Source organism: Rhodnius prolixus, unplaced genomic scaffold (assembly GCF_049639745.1).
Source record: "Rhodnius prolixus isolate KJV_2025 unplaced genomic scaffold, Rpr scaffold_7, whole genome shotgun sequence".
NCBI lineage: Eukaryota > Metazoa > Arthropoda > Insecta > Hemiptera > Reduviidae > Rhodnius > Rhodnius prolixus.
Window position 1 is genome coordinate 25,818,555 of NW_027411582.1, and position 19,955 is coordinate 25,838,509.

The following is a 19,955-nucleotide window of genomic DNA, read 5'->3' on the forward strand; positions in this document are numbered from 1 at the left end:
TTCTTCTATTTCCGTGATCATGTAATGAGAATTACATAAAGCAATACATTAGATTCTTTCTCCGATAGTTTTATATATTCACTTTAATTATGTATCATCAAATATCACATCTACAGGCACCTTAGAAAAAAAAATTTAATTAAAACTAAATATAATGTTGGTATATGTCTTTAAAAAAAGTTTTTCTTTGTACCAATAATCTAAATTCTAAATCTAATTTTAAAGGAAATAGAAAACCAATTCAGTTTCACTTTGTGCCAGTATAAGCTATCAGCTCTGATCTGTCGATATCCTGTCTGAAGAAGAGGATCAACTTCACAAACATATTGGGACTTCAACCTCTTATTGCTTAAAACAAGTATAAGGAAAACTAAGAATAAAAGATTGAATATTATTCTTATTAAAAGTAAACAAATCACAACCCTGTAATATTGTACAATTATTATATCCATAAGTAGGCAATAATCGTTAACAAATACTCCTTAAAGTTTCTAGAGAAAAAAGCTTAAGGGTCGTTTGAAAAGTCCGTGCAAAATAAAAACTACTTAATTTAGTCAGAAAAATAGCCATTCGTTTCTGCAATCACCTCCTCGTTTGAATAAAATCTTTTGCCCGCCAGCCATTTCTTCATATTGGGGAACAAATAGTAGTCCGAGGGAGCCAAGTTTGGAGAATAGAGGGGATGTGAAACGAGTTGGAAGCCTATTTTCATTAATTTTGCGACCACAACTGCTGAGGTGTGAGCTGGTGCGTTGTCGTGATGGAAAAGGACTTTTTTGTGGGCCAATCGTGAGCGTTTTTCTTGCAGCTCGGTTTTCAAACGGTCCAATAACGATGAATAATATGCACCTCAGGAGTCTAGTGATGTATCCATCTTTCATCCACAGTTACGAAACGACGCTTAAAGTCCTGCGGATTCTTCTGGAACAGCTGCAAACAGTCCTTGCAACACTTCACACGATTTCGTTTTTGGTCAAGCGTGAGCAATCGCGGCACCCATCTTGCGGATAGCTTTGTCATGTCCAAATGTTGATGCAAAATATTATGTACCCGTTCATTCGAGATGCCCACAGCACTAGCAATCTCACGCACCTTCACTCTTCTGTCATCCATCCACCATATCATGGATTTTATCAATGATTTCTGGAGTAGTAACCTCAACAGGGCGTCCAGAACGTTCAGCGTCACTTGTGCCCATATTGCCACTCCGAAAATTTTGAAACCACTTATAAACTGTTCTAATCGAAGGTGCAGAGTCACCATAATGTTTATCAAGCTTCTCTTTAGTCTCCTGAGGCGTTTTGCCTTTCATAAAGTAGTGTTTAATCAACACACGAAATTCTTTTTCGTCCATTTTTTGAAAATCACTCGACTTCCTCGATTCAAACGAATGCCAAACACAAAGAAATAGACCGATCTGGCTGAAACTTGGTGTGTGTTCTTCCAAGAGATGCTACTAACTAAACATAACCTCGATACGCGCCAGTAGTGCTATCTCTCTGACTTTGCACGGACTTTTCAAACGACCCTCGTACTATTTATAGTAACTAGAAAATTTAAACCAACCTTTTAAACTATAAATAGTGCACTATCCTAAAAAATAAAACAAGTCCAGTTTTTTGAAAACAAAAAATCGGATTTTTTAAAAAAATAATTTATTGAGGAACAATCAACGCATTTATTGGGTTATAAGCAAAAATGATAATTATGTACTGTCTAGAACAACAATCGGAGTGGAGATGTTACCTTGCGGTTATACTCCGATAACCTTCACTATCTAATCCAGAGGTTCTCAAACTTATTTCGTGTACCACCCCATATTGAGAATCAATTATTTTCAAGCGCCTCCTCGAAAATTTGTAACTTTACCGCATCTTAAAAATCACAATCGCAATCATTACTTTAATTTAATTATAGCGTGCCATATGAGTCTTATTCTGTTTCTGAGATCGAACTTACAATTTTAAATGAGACTGTTCTAATGAGAGCAATAAAATGCAACTTTATAAATAATATTTAGAATAACTTTTATTCAAATTAAAACAAACCTTTCAATTTAAATTTTAAAAGTAATCTACGAGGTGTGGCTATTAAATAACGAGACTGATGCTGCTACAGAAGAACTATGCATGCGCCAAATCCTAATGACTGACAGCTGTGCAGCGTAAAGCCTTCTCTTTCGACTGCAGCGTCTCACGCGTTTGTAAAGAAATCTGTCTGACCGGAACCGTCGTTTGTGTAAGAGGTGTTAGTTTCCAAGATGGCCGAGAAGACTTTGGAGTTGATGACCGCCCGGGTCGCCCTTCCACATCCAAAACGGATGAAAATATCGATTATAATTAATCAACATTACTACCGGTGAGGTGCTTGCTCAACTCCGTGAAGCAGTAAGGAAAAAAAAACGACCCGATTTGTAGAAGAACAAGTCACGGGGGTTCTCCATCAAGACAACGCGCCGCCGGCACAAACTGCATTGACTGTCAAGACCTTTTTTTGCCAAGTACAACATCCTAGTTTTAGGCCATCCGCCTTATTCGCCTTACCTGGCCCCATGTGGCTTTTATCAGTTCCCCAAAGTCAAATCTGCTTTTAAAGGAACACGATTTCAGTCCGTTGAAGCTGTGAAAGAAAAAGCGGCACGCGTCATGCAGGAGCTGACAGAAAAAGACTTCCAGCACTGTTTCGAACAAGGGTAAATTCGCATGGAGCGTTGTAGGGATAGGGGAGGGGTGTATATTGAAGGTGATAATATGTATAAATTTAAAATAAAATGTTTTACAGCATCAGTCTCGTTATTTAATAGCCTCACCTCGTAATGTGAAAGGATGAATCTGATGATTTTTAACAAGTTTGTTAATATCAGGCTCGAATTTACCTCAAAAAAACAGTTTTTTGAAAAATAACCCCAAAAAATTATAACCTTCAAATAATCAATATCTAATAAATACTTATTTGATCAGCAGATAATGAAAACTTATTAAACATTCGTTAATGGGAGACATAATGGTATTTAATTATCATATAGAACCATTCCATGCTTATCCCAATTATCGCGCAGTAATTCAGCCAGATATCATGCTTGGTTAATAGCAAACCCTCAGATAATTTCGTTCACGTTTCTAAATGGCTAATTGCTGTAATTAATTTACATAATTGATTGGAGTATGACCATAACTGGAGGAAATGAAATAGGAGCAATAGTTTTGATAATGTTGAAAAGAGATGCAAATAATAAAAATTGGAAAAGAAAGGCAAGAAAATTGGGTAATTTTTATTAAGATTTTCTTTTGGTGATGGTAAACTTCTAGGCTGAAATAAGCACGTATAAAATAGCTAATTAATTGAGGCTTAAATAAGGGAAAAGAAGGCTTTTTTTTTCTTTTTAGAGCCTTTACTCAATTTAGGCAATTCAGCGGGTAATTTGCGACGAAGGGGATCATTTTCTAAAGAGTTTTTCCGACTACTTAAGGTGAACAGACATAAAAATATGGGTGGTTTCATATTTTTACTCAAAATTCTCTCTTAATGCTGTTGAAGAATCAGAGCAAATTTTTGATTACAAAATACTCGGGTTATTTTAGGCAATATATATTTTTTGGGGGGATGTCACATTGAGCTCACGTATAATTTAAGGGCACATTTCACTTATAACCAATAGTAAAGTAATCGCCTATTTTTTTTTTTTAAAGCAGGGCTTAACGTCTAACTACCAATTAGGTGCCTTGGACGGGGAGCGGAAGCTCATATTTTACTGTAAACAATTTTTCCTAACAAATAAAAAAGTAGCCGTACGCGGGATTCGAACCGGCGATCTTTCACACACTAAGCCACGCTCTTGACCACTAGACCAACACTCGCCTATCTAACTAATAGTAAAAGTTTGTTTAAATATTGTTATCAATTAAACAGAGCCTGAAAAAAAAAGATGTTCATCTATAAATAGATATATTTCAATGTTTAACAAATTTGATGGGAGTGTTCTGAACATTGTGTAAAATTGTTAATCGATTTAACTGTGAGAAGGACGTATCTAATTCTGAAAAGCTGTATTTTCTTGGTCATTGAGCATCCATCAGTTGAATATCCACAGATAGGAATTTGCAAAAGTAATTAACTAAAAAGGATATGTTCTTATGTATAATGAATAAGGAACGGATTTTTATGTATTTAAAAATGCCAAATATTTAACTAAAATATGCATTTATTTTCGTCAATTATGTGGAAAATATGTGATTTTCTTAAAATATTTTCTGGAATATTTAAGTAAAATGGACATTTTTTTTTTTATGAAAATGGATTTTTTTTGGGGGGGGGCAAGTTATAATTATTTATACAAGAAAAGAACATTTTTACAATTTATAATAATTTATTAGGACCAAAATAATTTGTTTTTACAAGTTATAATGATTTATACAACAAAGAACATTTTTACTATTTATAAAAAGATGTGTTAAATTTTCAATTTTGAAAACTTCACTCTTCGAAATTGTTTGCAACCACATGAAATTTCAAATGTTGGAACGTAAAGTGACGACGATCTGGGCATAAGATGGACTTGTAACGACTAAAAGATCGTTCAACATCTACAGATGTTATAGGTGCCTTGCTGAAAGAAGTTATCTCGTTGGTTGTAAAGGGTACACGATGTTCTGAGGTGACTTCTGTTCCACTGATAATATCAGAAATCTGGCAGATGGTCTCCCACCCTTTGTTCTTGCTCAGTACTTCTACCAGTTTTGATCTGTTCAGATCTCCCTTACTCCCAGGTATTCCTTCCACCTTTTCGATGACTTTTCTAACGTTGGACACGTTTTCTGTCAGTCGAACATTTTGGGACTCAAGTTGGGTAATGACTTGTGCAAGAAATACGCAATTGTCAGAAATGAATGCAAGGTCGTTCCTTAAATTAGGTTTCTCGAATAAAGACTTGGCTGTATTTATCGCTACTGCTTCGTCTTCGAGATGTGAAAGGACATTCTTGATTTTATTGTGCGTAGTTTTCATAGTAATACTGAGCTGCTTCCAGCCAAGGACCCCATCTTGTCAATATTGGTTCTGGTGGAAGGCACAAGTCTGGATAGAGATCTTTTAGCATTTTAATGCGACTTGGTGCTTTTAAGAACACTTTTTTAACCACTGTGATTCACAGCCCTACAGTCTGTGGTTCACAGTTCCTGTCAACCACCTCCCAATTATGAAAATATGCCCAAAATGAAAAATAGTACATATTTTGATTAAATATGTAGAAATATTTATTTATTTTAATCAAATATGTATAAATATGCGATAACATCCAAATATGTGGAAATATGTGAAATAAAAGTAGACTCAAACGGCTTAAAAAGTGTCAGTATGAATACTTCTAGTTGAAAAACGTCTGTAAATTGCCTAGAAAAAAATATGTAAATACATACGAATCCGTTCCCTAATAATGAATATCGACATTCGTTGCCTCAGCTCAGAGAACTGTTCTTCCTTCTGCTCTGCGATTTTTTTTTAAGGGTCTAAACTCTGGTTGATTCTTTAAAAAGTCTACAGCGTTTTTGAATGCCTTGATTGAAGAAGACGAAGAGAAATAAGAAACCTTGGCCCATATTTCATCTCAGTTAATTTTGAACTTTTGCCAAATAGTTTCCTGCTAGTATCGTTTACTTCATTTCTTATCGTTTTAGTTTTATGTCTTGAATATGTCTCGTATATCTCAGTCGTTTTGTAATTATAAAATCCAACTGTATCTACGGACAGAGAGCAAATTCTCAATTTTTCTTATAAAACAAAAGTGAGAAATAGTTTAAATGATTAGAATTTTAAGCAAATATTCTGTATAATACTTGACTTATGATTAAGCGATATACTAGAGTGATGCAAGGCTTCGCCATGTTTGGCTCTGCATTACCAACTGAAATTTTGCTATAATCATCTATCATCATTTCTATGGCAGCTTCATGTTACTGCTCTCCAAACTACTCAGCAAACAACACAGCCTTTATGTCCTACTTCAGAATTATTTATTTGATTCTATTAAGGGCTCATATTAATCTGATTTCTAATTTTAATCTGCTTAACAAAAATTTACAGTTTAAAAAGTTGTAGGTTGTAAGGGTTGATTAAACGACAAAAGGTACACAAATCAGTAAGTACACAGCATTTCTTTGATACTTAATTGATATCATTTATACTAATTTAACTGCATTAAATTATTATAAATTTTAAGAAGAAAATAGTTAATGCTCCCTTCTATGTCTCCAATCACACTATACTCTCTGATCTCAATATTCCTCTCGTTTCTGAAACAGCCCTATATACACAAAACTTCACTCTAATCTACGAGTACACAATCTTACAACCCACTGATCCATAACATCTCTACTACAACACTTCCTTCAAATCCACATCGCAGACTAAAACGGCCACGCGACCATCTCATAATATAATGCCAACCTCCTAGGATGGTTGCTGTGTATGACTGCCAACCTGGGGGAACTAACGGCTTCCATCACTGGATGGTCTTTGTTCATTCCACTCATGTCTCTGGGTGAACATGCATAATATATCTGAATGTGCATATGTAGGAGTAGCTATGTATTTGCACCAATTCCTTAACACTCATCTCTTTTGCTTGTTGTACATTGATTACAGTTGCAAAATAAATGGTTGTATTTCTCCCCTCATGCTATTCGTGTATACATACTATGTATCATGTTGTATCAGCTTCACTAATTGCAGAAATATACTGCAATTGTGAAAATAAATGAAGTAGGCAAAAAAATAATTATTACGACGTTATTACATGACAACAACAAAAGACATTTATGTTAGAATATTAAAGCCACTCTGGGCTTATGGCATCGAACTGTGCGAGGTTCAACCAAACGCTCAAATCTGCAAAGGATCCAGTCATTGCAATCTAAAATTCTTCGCTCTATAGTTTGACGCTTCCTTTCTACGTCACCAATCAAACCATTCACAAAGACTTTGAACATTCCTTTTGTGCAACACAAATTACTAAAACACTTTACAGGAAATTCCTTCTTAATTTAGAATCTCGTCCCAATCCATTGGTACAACATCTTTCTTCCTGGACATTTCCAGGTAACACTAGTTTTAGACGTCTTTAAAGACAGAGACTTCTCTCTGACGACTTTGAGTCCCTTAGATCAGTCTTTCTCAAAGTGGGCGATAACGCTCTCTTGTTGGAGGCCTATAGGGTAAAGAGCCCAGAGAAAATTGAATGGTGTTGAAGGTTTTTTTTCTAATACGAGGGTCGTTTAAAAAGTCCGTGCAAAAATAAAAACTACTTAATTTTTTGGGGTAAACCTTTTTTATTTTTCAACATAGTCTCCTTTTAGGCTTATACACTTCGTCCAACGCTGCTCTAGTTTGTTCATCCCTTCCGAATAATAGGATTTGTCCAAGTCTGAAAAATAGCCATTCGTTTCTGCAATCACCTCCTCGTTTGAATAAAATCTTTTTCCCGCCAGCCATTTCATCATATTGGGGAACAAATAGTAGTCCGAGGGAGCCAAGTCTGGAGAATAGAGGGGATGTGAAACGAGTTGGAACCCTATTTCCATTAATTTTGCGACCACAACTGCTGAGGTGTGAGCTGGGTGCGTTGTCGTGATGGAAAAGGACTTTTTTTGTGGGCCAATCGTGGGCGTTTTTCTTGCAGCTCGGTTTTACAAACGGTCCAATAACGATGAATAATATGCACCTGTAATAGTTTTACTCTTTTCCCGATAGTCGATGAGGATTATTCCTTGCGAATCCCAAAAGACAGTCGCCATAATCTTTCCGGCCGAAGGAACGGTCTTCGCCTTTTTTGGCGCAGATTCCCCCTTGGTAACCCATTGTTTAGATTGTTCTTTGGTCTCAGGAGTGTAGTGATGTATCCATGTTTCATCCACAGTGACGAAACGACGCTTAAAGTCATGCGAATTCTTCTGGAACAGCTGCAAACCGTCCTTGCAACACTTCACACGATTTCGTTTTTGGTCAAGCGTGAGCAATCGCGGCACCTATCTTGCGGATAGCTTTGTCATGTCCAAATGTTGATGCAAAATATTATGTTCATTCGAGATGCCCACAGCACTAGCAATCTCACGCACCTTCACTCTTCTGTCATCTATCACCATATCATGGATTTTATCAATGATTTCTGGAGTAGTAACCTCAACAGGGCGTCCAGAACGTTCAGCGTCACTTGTGCCCATATGGCCACTCCGAAAATTTTGAAACCACTTATAAATTGTTCTAATCGAAGATGCAGAGTCACCATAATGTTTATCAAGCTTCTCTTTAGTCTCCTGAGGCGTTTTGCCTTTCATAAAGTAGTGTTTAATCAACACACGAAATTCTTTTTCGTCCATTTTTTGAAAATCACTCGACTTCCTCGATTCAAACGAATGCCAAACACAAAGAAATAGACCGATCTGGCTGAAACTTGGTGTGTGTTCTTCCAAGAGATGCTACTAACTAAACATAACCTCGATACGCGCCAGTAGTGCTATCTCTCTGACTTTGCACGGACTTTTCAAACGACCCTCGTATTGTAAACTAAAATCAAAACCTACTTACTATACTACCATCGATTATTTCGTTGTTTCGTTAATTTTTGGCCATAAAAGCCAAAGTCCCGTAATTGTACCCTGGATTGTGGTCAATGTTCAACGATTTTTTTGTAGCATTTCCCATCGTAGTATTTGTGGTAACGCTGCTAACTAGAAAGAGAAATAGTTTGCTTGTTACCGAACGCGTTGACTCTGGCTTTTCATAGCATTAGTATAAAAATTTCAAATCAGTAATCTACATATTGTTTTTTACCAAAAAATATGAATAGAATTTAGAAATAAGGGTAAATAATATTTTTAAAAAACCAAAATAAGTTCTTTTTATTTTACTTGTTTCCATGTTTGCTCACCATCTGACTTTAGCAGACATATCTTTTTGAGGGCTTAATGGAATAAGTTGTCGGTATACTTACTTTGAAAATACGCCTTTTACTTTTATAAAGAGCCATCTTGTCTTCCTTTAGTTCCTTATCTGTTACCTACTCTTCACTGTCAAGTCTACATATATACTCGTATATACTGAACAGACTCACTTTGATACGTGTGCAACGTGTGATGTTTGCGCGCGTCAGTATGCAAGCGTACCAGCGTGGAGTGATGTATGTCAGCACTAGTAAAGCTCTGCCTGATTCCTTTCTTCCTTAAACATTATATAAATATGCCAGGGAGGAAATACACTGCATGTGATTGGCGGACCTGGCAGCACGAGGCAGGAACATCCTGTTTTGCTCCAGCTACGTGCTTCGACTGAGTGATGCTTTTTGCATTAATGCCACCACAATTACACTGACTCCCCCCACTTCGGTAACCAAAAGACACCGCTCAACTCTTATCTTACATTCTTCCTAGTTAGAATGATACGATATCTTTGGTGCCCATTAGGTGAGAAATGTTTGCAATCTACAAAACATAAATCAAATAAAGCAAACAAAAAAGTGCTTTATATTTTGTAATAATAGAATAAATCTTAAATACAATAAATACGTACAAAAAAGAATAAATATACGAAATATCAGTGTACGAAACATTGTAACCTTCATAACAAGTGAGGATAATAAGAAAGCTTAAGGTATAGAATAAGAATGCAGGGAAAAAGGAAGGATAAACCTGCAACTAGAGAAGAGATTTAGAGAAGGATGTGTTTTAGTATTTTGTGCCTGTAGGTGAATAGAAGGATCTGTAGGAGGCTATGTCGCGGCAGAGTGGATTAGGATGACAGTCTAGGATGGAAAAGAGTTTCAGCAGACTGATTTTGGATCATAGGAGTGTACCGGAGGATAATGGATGCAGTCTCTATGAAGTGAAATTAGCAGACTATTTCTACTTTTTCCACTGGTTTTTACTTCTTGTTTCTCAAAATAGGTCGACCCAACATGTACAATCTAGCATTGACCTTGTTATTGACTGTCAAATACAGAAACAACAGCATTCTAGTCAAATTATATGAAAATTATCGCTTTTTCCAATGGTTTTTACTTCTTTTTTGTCAAAATAGATCGACCCAACATGTACAATCTAGCATTGGCCTTAATATTAAATATCAAATACAGAAACAGCAGCATTACAGTGAAATTAGCAGACTATTTCCACCTTTTCCAATAGTTTTTACTTCTTGCTTCTCAAAATAGATCGACCCAACATGTACAATCTAGCATTGGCCTTAATATTAACTATCAAATGCAGAAACAGCAGCATTACAGTGAAATTAGCAGACTATTTCCACTTTTTCCATTGGTTTTTACTTCTTGTTTCTCCAAATAGATCGACCCAACATGTACAATCTAGCATTGACCTTGTTATTGACTGTCAAATACAGAAACAACAGCATTCTAGTCAAATTATAAGACAATTTCAGCTTTTTCCAGTGGTTTTTAACTTCTTGTTTCTCAAAATAGATCGACCCAACATGTATAATCTAGCATTGGCCTTGTTATTGACTGTCAAATACAGAAACAACAGCATTCTAGTCAAATTATATGAAAATTATCGCTTTTTCCAATGGTTTTTACTTCTTGTTTTTCAAAATAGATCGACGTAACATGTTTAACATCGGCCTGATGACCACTTTGTAAAGAAGGAGTTTGTTGGGTACAGTCATTTTGGTGAGTAGAGGAAATAGCAATCGTGTAGTCCAGTTTTCCTGAGTTTATTTTGTCCCTGAACGTGTGTAGTGAAAGACAGTTTGTTGCCCAAAGTTAGACCTAGTTACTTAACGTGGGTAGAGCACAGGATCAGAGAATTATTGGGTCTAATCTGTCGATTAAAAAAGAGGGTCTACGTTTGGTGAAGAGTATAGCGTTAGTCTTATCGTGGTTTATTTTAATTCTCCAACTTAGTGCAGAATTTGGTTAGTTTGTTTGGTAGCAAGAGTAAGTCTGTTGGTGATGGTGTCCATTCTCCAAGATGACGTGTATAAAGCGTTATAGTAGTTATACCACGATTTGTCAGCCTTCGTAAATTTCAAGTGATGAAAGAGGATATTACTCTCTTTCTTGTGATTGAGGAATGTTAATCCCTTTTTAGGAGATGATGTCCACCAGCTCCTCCTAATAGGTTTAGTATTATTCTTGGTATCTGCTAGGATTCTGTGGCTTTCCCAAAAAGTGCCTGCGTGGATCACCCAACTCACACAAGTGCATAGATTATTGCACTTTAGGATTGGTTATTTTTGATTAGTATTCCATTATTTTAGACGAGCTGATTATACTTAAAAATAATTGTGAAATAATATGATTGAAATCGGTATTGTACAAGAGTTTAGACAAGACTAACAGTATTTTAACAATCATATACAAGTTTAAATTAAGAATAGTAATGAATTAATGAATGAAGAAAATTATGGAGCTCGTAAAAATACCCTTATAAAAAATAATTAATTAATTTTAAAGTTTATAGTAAAGGCTTACAAATTAATAAACATTTAATCCTGTTTAAACTACTATTAAGAATTAAATAAAATAATTGTAATAATAAAATACGAATAAAAATGAGAAAAAAAAAAGTAAATCGTTGCAAATATAGTCAAGGTGGAATCGTAAACTAGGCTTTGGGCCAAATTTCCAACAGACTACTTCATTCCATGGATTTGGTACTTTACTGGCCGCCATAAATCAACCAGATCCAACTTCCATTCCAATCCTTCCAACCCTTCTTCACCAACCACTCCTCTTGCCACTTCTTAGGCTTTTATCTTCCTGTAACACACGATTTCTTGCCATTATAAAACTTGTAGAGTCACTTTTCTTCATTAATGTTACCTGTTACCTAGTGCCAAAGTGCTAAGAGTATTTACTAAGTGTTATTACAAGGTAGTGATTCTAAGACACGCTTAAGTTGATAAGAAGTTGCGCATCCAGTAAAGGGGAAAAAAAAAGATAAAAGTTTTGTAAAAAAAACAAAAGATACCTTTAATTTTCAAACATTTAAGTAATTATAGGTAGCTAGAAGTTTCTGGTAGCGCAGGAGTGAATCTTAGTGTCGGGAGTCCTGGTTATATCAGTCTCAAGGCCAAGGATAACCCCTATACAGCTTCTAAGTGGTAGCTGTGAACATTACTGTACAGCAGGGTCCCCTCTAACTACGGCCCGCGGGCTCCACGCAACCTCTTGAGGCCTCCGCCGCACTTTCGGAAGGAGCACCTCTTTCATTAATGGCCAGTGAGAGGAGCACAGGATGAAATCGTATCCTTTTTCCAGACTGAAACATCTGAAATCTCCAACCAGTTCTATAATAACTGATGCACACTTGCATCACTTGTTGCAGCTAGCGGTGACAAATATGGCCATCTCATTAGCCAAAAACAGGTCCATAGTTCCCACAAAAATACTGGGCAGTTTGGTGATTAAAAATTTACTTGTTCTTTATTTGAAATATTCTATTTATTCCCATTTTGTTTATTTTTACTTTAAAAAGTGTGCATTGTGCATAGGGATTTCTTCAGAGTTTTCTGTTAAAGTTCGGCCCTCGAACGGTCTGAGGGGACAGTTAAGTCTGTGGACCCCACTGCTGTACAGGAACAATAAATTACTTTGTAAGATTTGAATAATTTATTTTTTAGCAATTTTCAGATGCTCTGCTAACCATACACTATAGGTGTTATGGAAGATGTTGCTACAAACTTGGTAACGTTAGATTTAGAAATTAGAGGAGAAGTTACAAATTTATACTTGAAGAAGAATGCCAAGGATGTTTAAATTAAAAGGGTTTTAAAGGCTAACACACGGTGATTAAGAAGAAAATCTCAAACGATGAACCAACTGGTTCAAAAAAAAGGTTGAGCAAATTGAGTAAAAGGTGCTTCTAATGACGTAAAATAAAAAGGGTTAAAAGAAAGGTCCAACGCGAGAGAAAAGTATCTGAGAAGAAAAGTATAAAAGTACATCGTTCAAAAAAAGAAAAGATAACTTGAATAAAACAAAAATCAAAATGAATGCAAGAAGGTTTAGAAAGGACCAAAAATGCTTTACAAGTTTTAAAAATATATAATTTTTTGCAAGCAAAAAGCCCAAAATTGCTGAGTAAATATTTATTTCAAATAACTAAGTATTTTTCATCATTTTTACTACAACAATGCATTTTACCATCTGAAGATACTCAATTCCAAGATTGAGCCAATTGCAAACATTTACAATATAATCGTTCAAATTGTAACCACTTTTTCGAGGTTCCAAATATAAATTAAGGATAGCCTAATTTTATTAATTAAATATACAACAGGTTTTTTTCCTGAAATTTATTTAAGAAGCACACGTATAAGGTAAATTGGTGCCCGCAGCTTTTTATTGTAATTAATTCATTGCCTAGCTACAGACAAGGTTCTCTCGTCACAGACACAGCACTATACGAGGGTCGTTTGAAAAGTCCGTGCAAAGTCAGAGAGATAGCACCACTGGCGCGTATCAAGGTTATGTTTAGTTAATATCTCTTGGAAGAACACACACCAAGTTTCAGCCAGATCGGTCTATTTCTTTGTGTTTGGCATTCGTTTGAATCGAGGAAGTCGAGTGATTTTTTTCAAAAAATGGACGAAAAAGAATTTCGTGCGTTGATTAAACACTACTTTATGAAAGGCAAAACGCCTCAGGAGACTAAAGAGAAGCTTGATAAACATTATGGTGACTCTGCACCTTCGATTAGAACAGTTTATAAGTGGTTTTAAAATTTTCGGAGTGGCCATATGGGCACAAGTGACGCTGAACGTTCTGGACGCTCTGTTGAGAATACTACTCCAGAAATCATTGATAAAATCCATGATATGGTGATGGATGACAGAAGAGTGAAGGTGCGTGAGATTGCTAGTGCTGTGGGCATCTCGAATGAACGGGTACATAATATTTTGCATCAACATTTGGACTTGACAAAGCTATCCGCAAGATGGGTGCCGCGATTGCTTACGCTTGACCAAAAACGAAATCGTGTGAAGTGTTACAAGGACGGTTTGCAGCTGTTCCAGAAGAATCCGCAGGACTTTAAGCGTCGTTTCGTCACTGTGCATGAAACATGGATACATCACTACACTCTTGAGACCAAAGAACAATCTAAACAATGGGTTACCAAGGGGGAATCTGCGCCAAAAAAGGCGAAGACCGTTCCTTCGGCCGGAAAGATTATGGCGACTGTCTTTTGGGATTCGCAAGGAATAATCCTCATCGACTATCTGGAAAAGGGTAAAACTATTACAGGTGCATATTATTCATCGTTATTGGACCGTTTGAAAACCGAGCTGCAAGAAAAACGCCCACGATTGGCCCACAAAAAAGTCCTTTTCCATCACGACAACGCACCAGCTCACACCTCAGCAGTTGTGGTCGCAAAATTAATGGAAATAGGGTTCCAACTCCCCCCCTATTCTCCAGACTTGGCTCCCTCGGACTACTATTTGTTCCCCAATATGAAGAAATGGCTGGCGGGAAAAAGATTTTATTCAAACGAGGAGGTGATTGCAGAAACGAATGGCTATTTTTCAGACTTGGACAAATCCTATTATTCGGAAGGTATCAACAAACTAGAGCAGCATTGGACGAAGTGTATAAGCCTAAAAGGAGACTATGTTGAAAAATAAAAAAGGTTTGCCCCAACAAAAAATTAAGTAGTTTTTATTTTTGCACGGACTTTTCAAACGACCCTCGTACATCACCGAACAGTGAGCTGTTTAAAGAAACTTCTAGAGAAATAAAAAATCTAAAGGGCCAGCAGCTAGATTCGAACCCAGAATCTGCTTCATGGGAATTCAGTACGCTAACCATTGAGCTATACTATTAGCTTACAAATAGTATTATAAGAAAATAAAATAATCATATAATTGTATTGTTTTTAATTTCTGATAGACATAACCTACTTGTAAGGTTTATATCATGTGTTCTAAGAAATACGCTTAATAACATTTTTAACCTTTTACAGTTCATCATTACAGTTCAACTGAAAGTAAATAAAACTTAAATCTTTTAATTTCCGGTCGCTTAAAATAACAAGAAGTAGAAAGTAAGTTAGATGGTGAAGATTCGTGGAAAGGCTGTTCAGTTCCCCGGTCAATTAAACTTTTATCATTTCTCCTTTGTATATTTCAAGGAATATCAAGTCTTCTGGGAAAGCATAACTTCTACTAAAGTAATATTTGTTAAACAATATTCAAGAGATAAAAATATTGAAATGTAGTACATTTACTATGATTACTAAATATTTACTAGATATAGGAATACATAAAATTCTGAATCGAATGACATCTCATTCATGAAAATCGATTAACGCGTTTAGGAGCTACGTTGTTTACAAAAAAGGGTAACAAGTACAAGAATAATTTTTGATGTCATTTTTGGCAACATTTTGCTCGAAATCTATTAAATCTATATCGATGCAAAAAAAAAATATACAGATATAAACGAGAGTATTCCCTATATTATAAAGAAAATTTGGTAATTTTATCTTTTATACAGAGTACCTTGAATTTTAGATGTTCCATTAAAAAGCGTAGATTGGTTTCTCAAATCCGTCTATCTAATTTTCATTCGCCCTCTTTTTACCTTAACAATGAACATTTTAACTTAAATAGTTCGGAAATATGCCCGATTTGTAATTCATGTAGTCCCGAGAATTTATTTTTTAATAGAATGTGCTACGTATAATGACCCTAGGAGCAGATATCTACTATATAAGTATATTGATAAAAATTTCCCTAATCTTACAAATTTGCATAATGTATTAATAGTTAATTCTAAAGAGAAATTAAAAGATATCTATTATTTTACATTAGAAGCTTTGCAAATTCGACAACTAATATTGTCATAATAAGTTACATACTGATGATTTGTATGTTTATACTATTATTGTCATTATTATTATTCATTTATCAATAATACAGTTATTTCCGTACTCTGACCTCCCAGACATATACAAAATGTAAAATTGAAAATCAGTTTTGTAAAATTTATTATAAAAATTACTTTTATTTTCCAGTTTTGTAAAATTTATTATAAAAATTACTTTTATTTTCCAGTTTTGTAAAATTTATTATAAAAATTACTTTTATTTTCCAGTTTTGTAAAATTTATTATAAAAATTACTTTTATTTGCCAGTTTTGTAAAATTTTTTTTATAATTATTATAAAAATTACTTTTATTTGCCAGTTTTGTAAAATTTCTTTTATAATTATTATAAAAATTACTTTTATTTGCCAGTTTTGTAAATTTTTTTTTATAATTATTACAAAAATTACTTTTATTTTACAGTTTTGTAAAATTACTTTTATTTGCCAGTTTTGTAAAATTTCTTTTATAATTATTATAAAAATTACTTTATTTTACAGTTTTGTAAAATTACTTTTATTTGCCAGTTTTGTAAAATTTCTTTTATAATTATTATAAAAATTACTTTTATTTTACAGTTTTGTAAAATTACTTTTATTTGCCAGTTTTGTAAAATTTCTTTTATAATTATTATAAAAATTACTTTTATTTTCTAGTTTTGGGTGTAAAAATTATAACCAGACCCATTTGTAAAGAGCGTAACTCTAAAAGCAAATAAATTATATTATATAGAAATAAAATAAAATATACATTGTCAAAGTTGGGATGTTACGCGTTTTCGTGAACTTTTTTTTTATATTTTTGACGATCAACTTGTTATATAAAGTGTAGTCAAAATCTCTACACCAAATTGATTATTCTATCTCTGATATTGGATGGTTCGAAATTGGTTAGAGATACAAATAAACATGTCTGCTTAAGACAAATAAAGCCAAAGACAAACCTGGTCGAACCACAATTTTTTCGTTAAAGTTCGAACCATAAAGGTTGTTTTTATGGGAAAGTGATAAACATGAGCATATATATATATATCCTACTGATCCATAATAGGAGGAGGTTAACTATGGACAGTGTGTGAACCCTGAAAGAGGAAATACTATGTTTAAGAAGATATATATATATATATATACGGAGGGGTAAAGTGGAAAAAAAAAAAAAAAAAAAGAAGTAGGTTGACCCAGATTTGGGTGCCCTTGAGTTTCCAGACAGGTTATCACTTGTACGACTATGAAAGGAAGATAGATAGAGTGGGAACTACTGGACACGCACACATACATATTTGCAAACGTAATAGCAGGCACCAAAACGTTAAAGGAGCTGCGTATGTATGTATTATTATCAAGCTAGGGAGTTACTGGGCAAGCGCTATGAGGGCCGCTATGAGTGGTTGGCGAGGGGGTAGGGGGGGTTACACCATATCATCCTTCTACTCTGGTGTACTGAGTCCTGGATACGAACAGTTCCCGTAAAGCTGTCGAACAGCGTCCGTGTACTGCTGCTGTTATAGTGTTATTTCCTTTTAATAACGGTCCATACAAACAAATTAAATAAATAATTTAAAACTAAACATTTTTTTTCAAAAACATTTTTTATTATTTCTATTTTTTATTTCGACTTTTTTTTTTGAACGAGTGGATGTGAACCAAAAAAATAAATAAAGGACCGTTATAACAGTAGACTTCATTTTTGTTGAGTTCTTATTTTATTTCCTATTCGGAAGTAGAGAAAATAAATGACAGTTTTATTAAAACGGACACTACACAGTGCTTTTAGCGAATATTTGTAAAAAAAAACCTATTGTGTTGTTGGAATAGTTCTTTGGAGAAAACTAGCCCCAGAAGCGACTCAAGAAGGTAACTGAATTTATTTAACTAATTTTCAAAATCTATTATAAAATATCAGAAATCATAAAGTAGAAGAGCTCGTTAACAATTTAAACTGCATTATTTTATTTAATTAAATAAGCGCCAATTTCAAATAAACTTGTTGAAACACTTAATCTAGTTCTTCTCTAATCAAAAACTTATACTTGTCAAAGTTATCGCTTAAAAAACTAGAATTTTTACTGTATACTCGATTGCTTTTTGTATTAACATATTTCACATTAAAAAAAACATCTTTTCTTCATTTCTTAAAACAAGTCCCCCCCCCAAAAAAAAAATCCCCAATAAAGTTAATGCCTATTTTTTTAGGCAATCTTTTAACATCCAACTACCAAATTGTTGGTGTCTTTGGATGGAGCCCCCCCCCAAAAAAAAAACATACTTTACTACAAAGTGCTCATAATATAATAGCATTAAAATTAAAAAATCCAATGCCTAGGAGACCGAGAATCGAACCCAGTACCATACAAATACACACATTTTTGTAGCTTTACCTTTAACACTAAACCTACCACGACCGTTGACTGTTTTTTAAATTTGATTTAAATTTTCTAAGTACAACGTCATCATACCGCCATTAAACTTCACGACTTTTCCTAAAATATGTATACAATTGTTTTTTTAATATTCACTTCTTTTCCTAATATTTGATTTTTGAGAAAAATTTGTAGTCCGTCTTAACTACCGCGACCGGTCATTTGAACGGCTGAATATTTTCATTTTATTTACTTATTATTATTTTTGTAACAGAATTCTCTCAAAATCTCAATTTGATAATGCATTTATCGGATTATTGTTTGCATGTGTTGCTTATGAGGCGAAAAATGTACGATATTGCCCTTTTCACTGGAAGAAAAATAGGGACGAGCATTCTTCTCAAACACTATGAGCAGAAATGTATAGACGAAAGTTTTGAGGTTTATTCGAGTGGATCAAAGAAATCATCACTTACAAACCGATAAATTGGCTTTGATTTCTAAATTTTGGAACAAATTCGTTGAGAACAGTCAAAACTGTTCTAACCAAGAGCATATACGAGGGTCGTTTGAAAAGTCCGTGCAAAAGTAAAAACTACTTAATTTTTTGGGGTAAACCTTTTTTATTTTTCAACATAGTCTCCTTTTAGGCTTATACACTTCGTCCAACGCTGCTCTAGTTTGTTGATCCCTTCCGAATAATAGGATTTGTCCAAGTCTGAAAAATAGCCATTCGTTTCTGCAATCACCTCCTCGTTTGAATAAAATCTTTTTCCCGCCAGCCATTTCTTCATATTGGGGAACAAATAGTAGTCCGAGAGAGCCACGTCTGGAGAATAGGGGGGATGTGAAACGAGTTGGAACCCTATTTCCATTAATTTTGCGACCACAACTGCCGAGGTGTGAGCTGGTGCGTTGTCGTGATGGAAAAGGACTTTTTTGTGGGCCAATCGTGGGCGTTTTTCTTGCAGCTCGGTTTTCAAACGGTCCAATAACGATGAATAATATGCACCTGTAATAGTTTTACCCTTTCCCAGATAGTCGATGAGGATTATTCCTTGCGAATCCCAAAAGACAGTCGCCATAATCTTTCCGGCCGAAGGAACGGTCTTCGCCTTTTTTGGCGCAGATTCCCCCTTGGTAACCCATTGTTTAGATTGTTCTTTGGTCTCAGGAGTGTAGTGATGTATCCATGTTTCATCCACAGTGACGAAACGACGCTTAAAGTCCTGCGGATTCTTCTGGAACAGCTGCAAACCGTCCTTGCAACACTTCACACGATTTGAAAATCACTCGACTTCCTCGATTCAAACGATTGCCAAACACAAAGAAATAGACCGATCTGGCTGAAACTTGGTGTGTGTTCTTCCAAGAGATGCTACTAACTAAACATAACCTCGATACGCGCCAGTAGTGCTATCTCTCTGACTTTGCACGGACTTTTCAAACGACCCTCGTATCTCCTCCAAGGACATTTGTTCCCAACAAAGTCAGGATATGCAGATTTACTCAGTACTTGCCAAATAAACCCGGACAAATTTGGTATCAAATCTTGGCTAGCGTTCGATGCAATAAAAGGCTTTCCATTTTTGGGAAAACGTGAAAGCAGAGAACCTATAGTTCCGCTTGGGGAGTTTATCGCTCTGAAATTAGCAGAAATGTATACAGCTCGTGGTAGAAATATAACCGTGGAAAATCTCGGAGATGGCCTCAACAAATAGTTT

At 35.0% G+C, this 19,955-nt stretch overlaps 1 protein-coding gene across 1 annotated transcript in view; it reads left to right on the forward strand.

Moving 5' to 3' along the window:
• Window positions 1-17,285: 17,285 nt before the first annotated feature.
• Window positions 17,286-19,955, forward strand: part of Octalpha2R (alpha2-adrenergic-like octopamine receptor) — a 634,943-nt gene continuing 632,273 nt past the window's right edge. The window contains exon 1 of the mRNA XM_074114586.1: window positions 17,286-17,725. The gene's annotated coding sequence lies outside the window, so the exon portion shown is untranslated. The remainder of the gene's footprint in view (window positions 17,726-19,955) is intronic.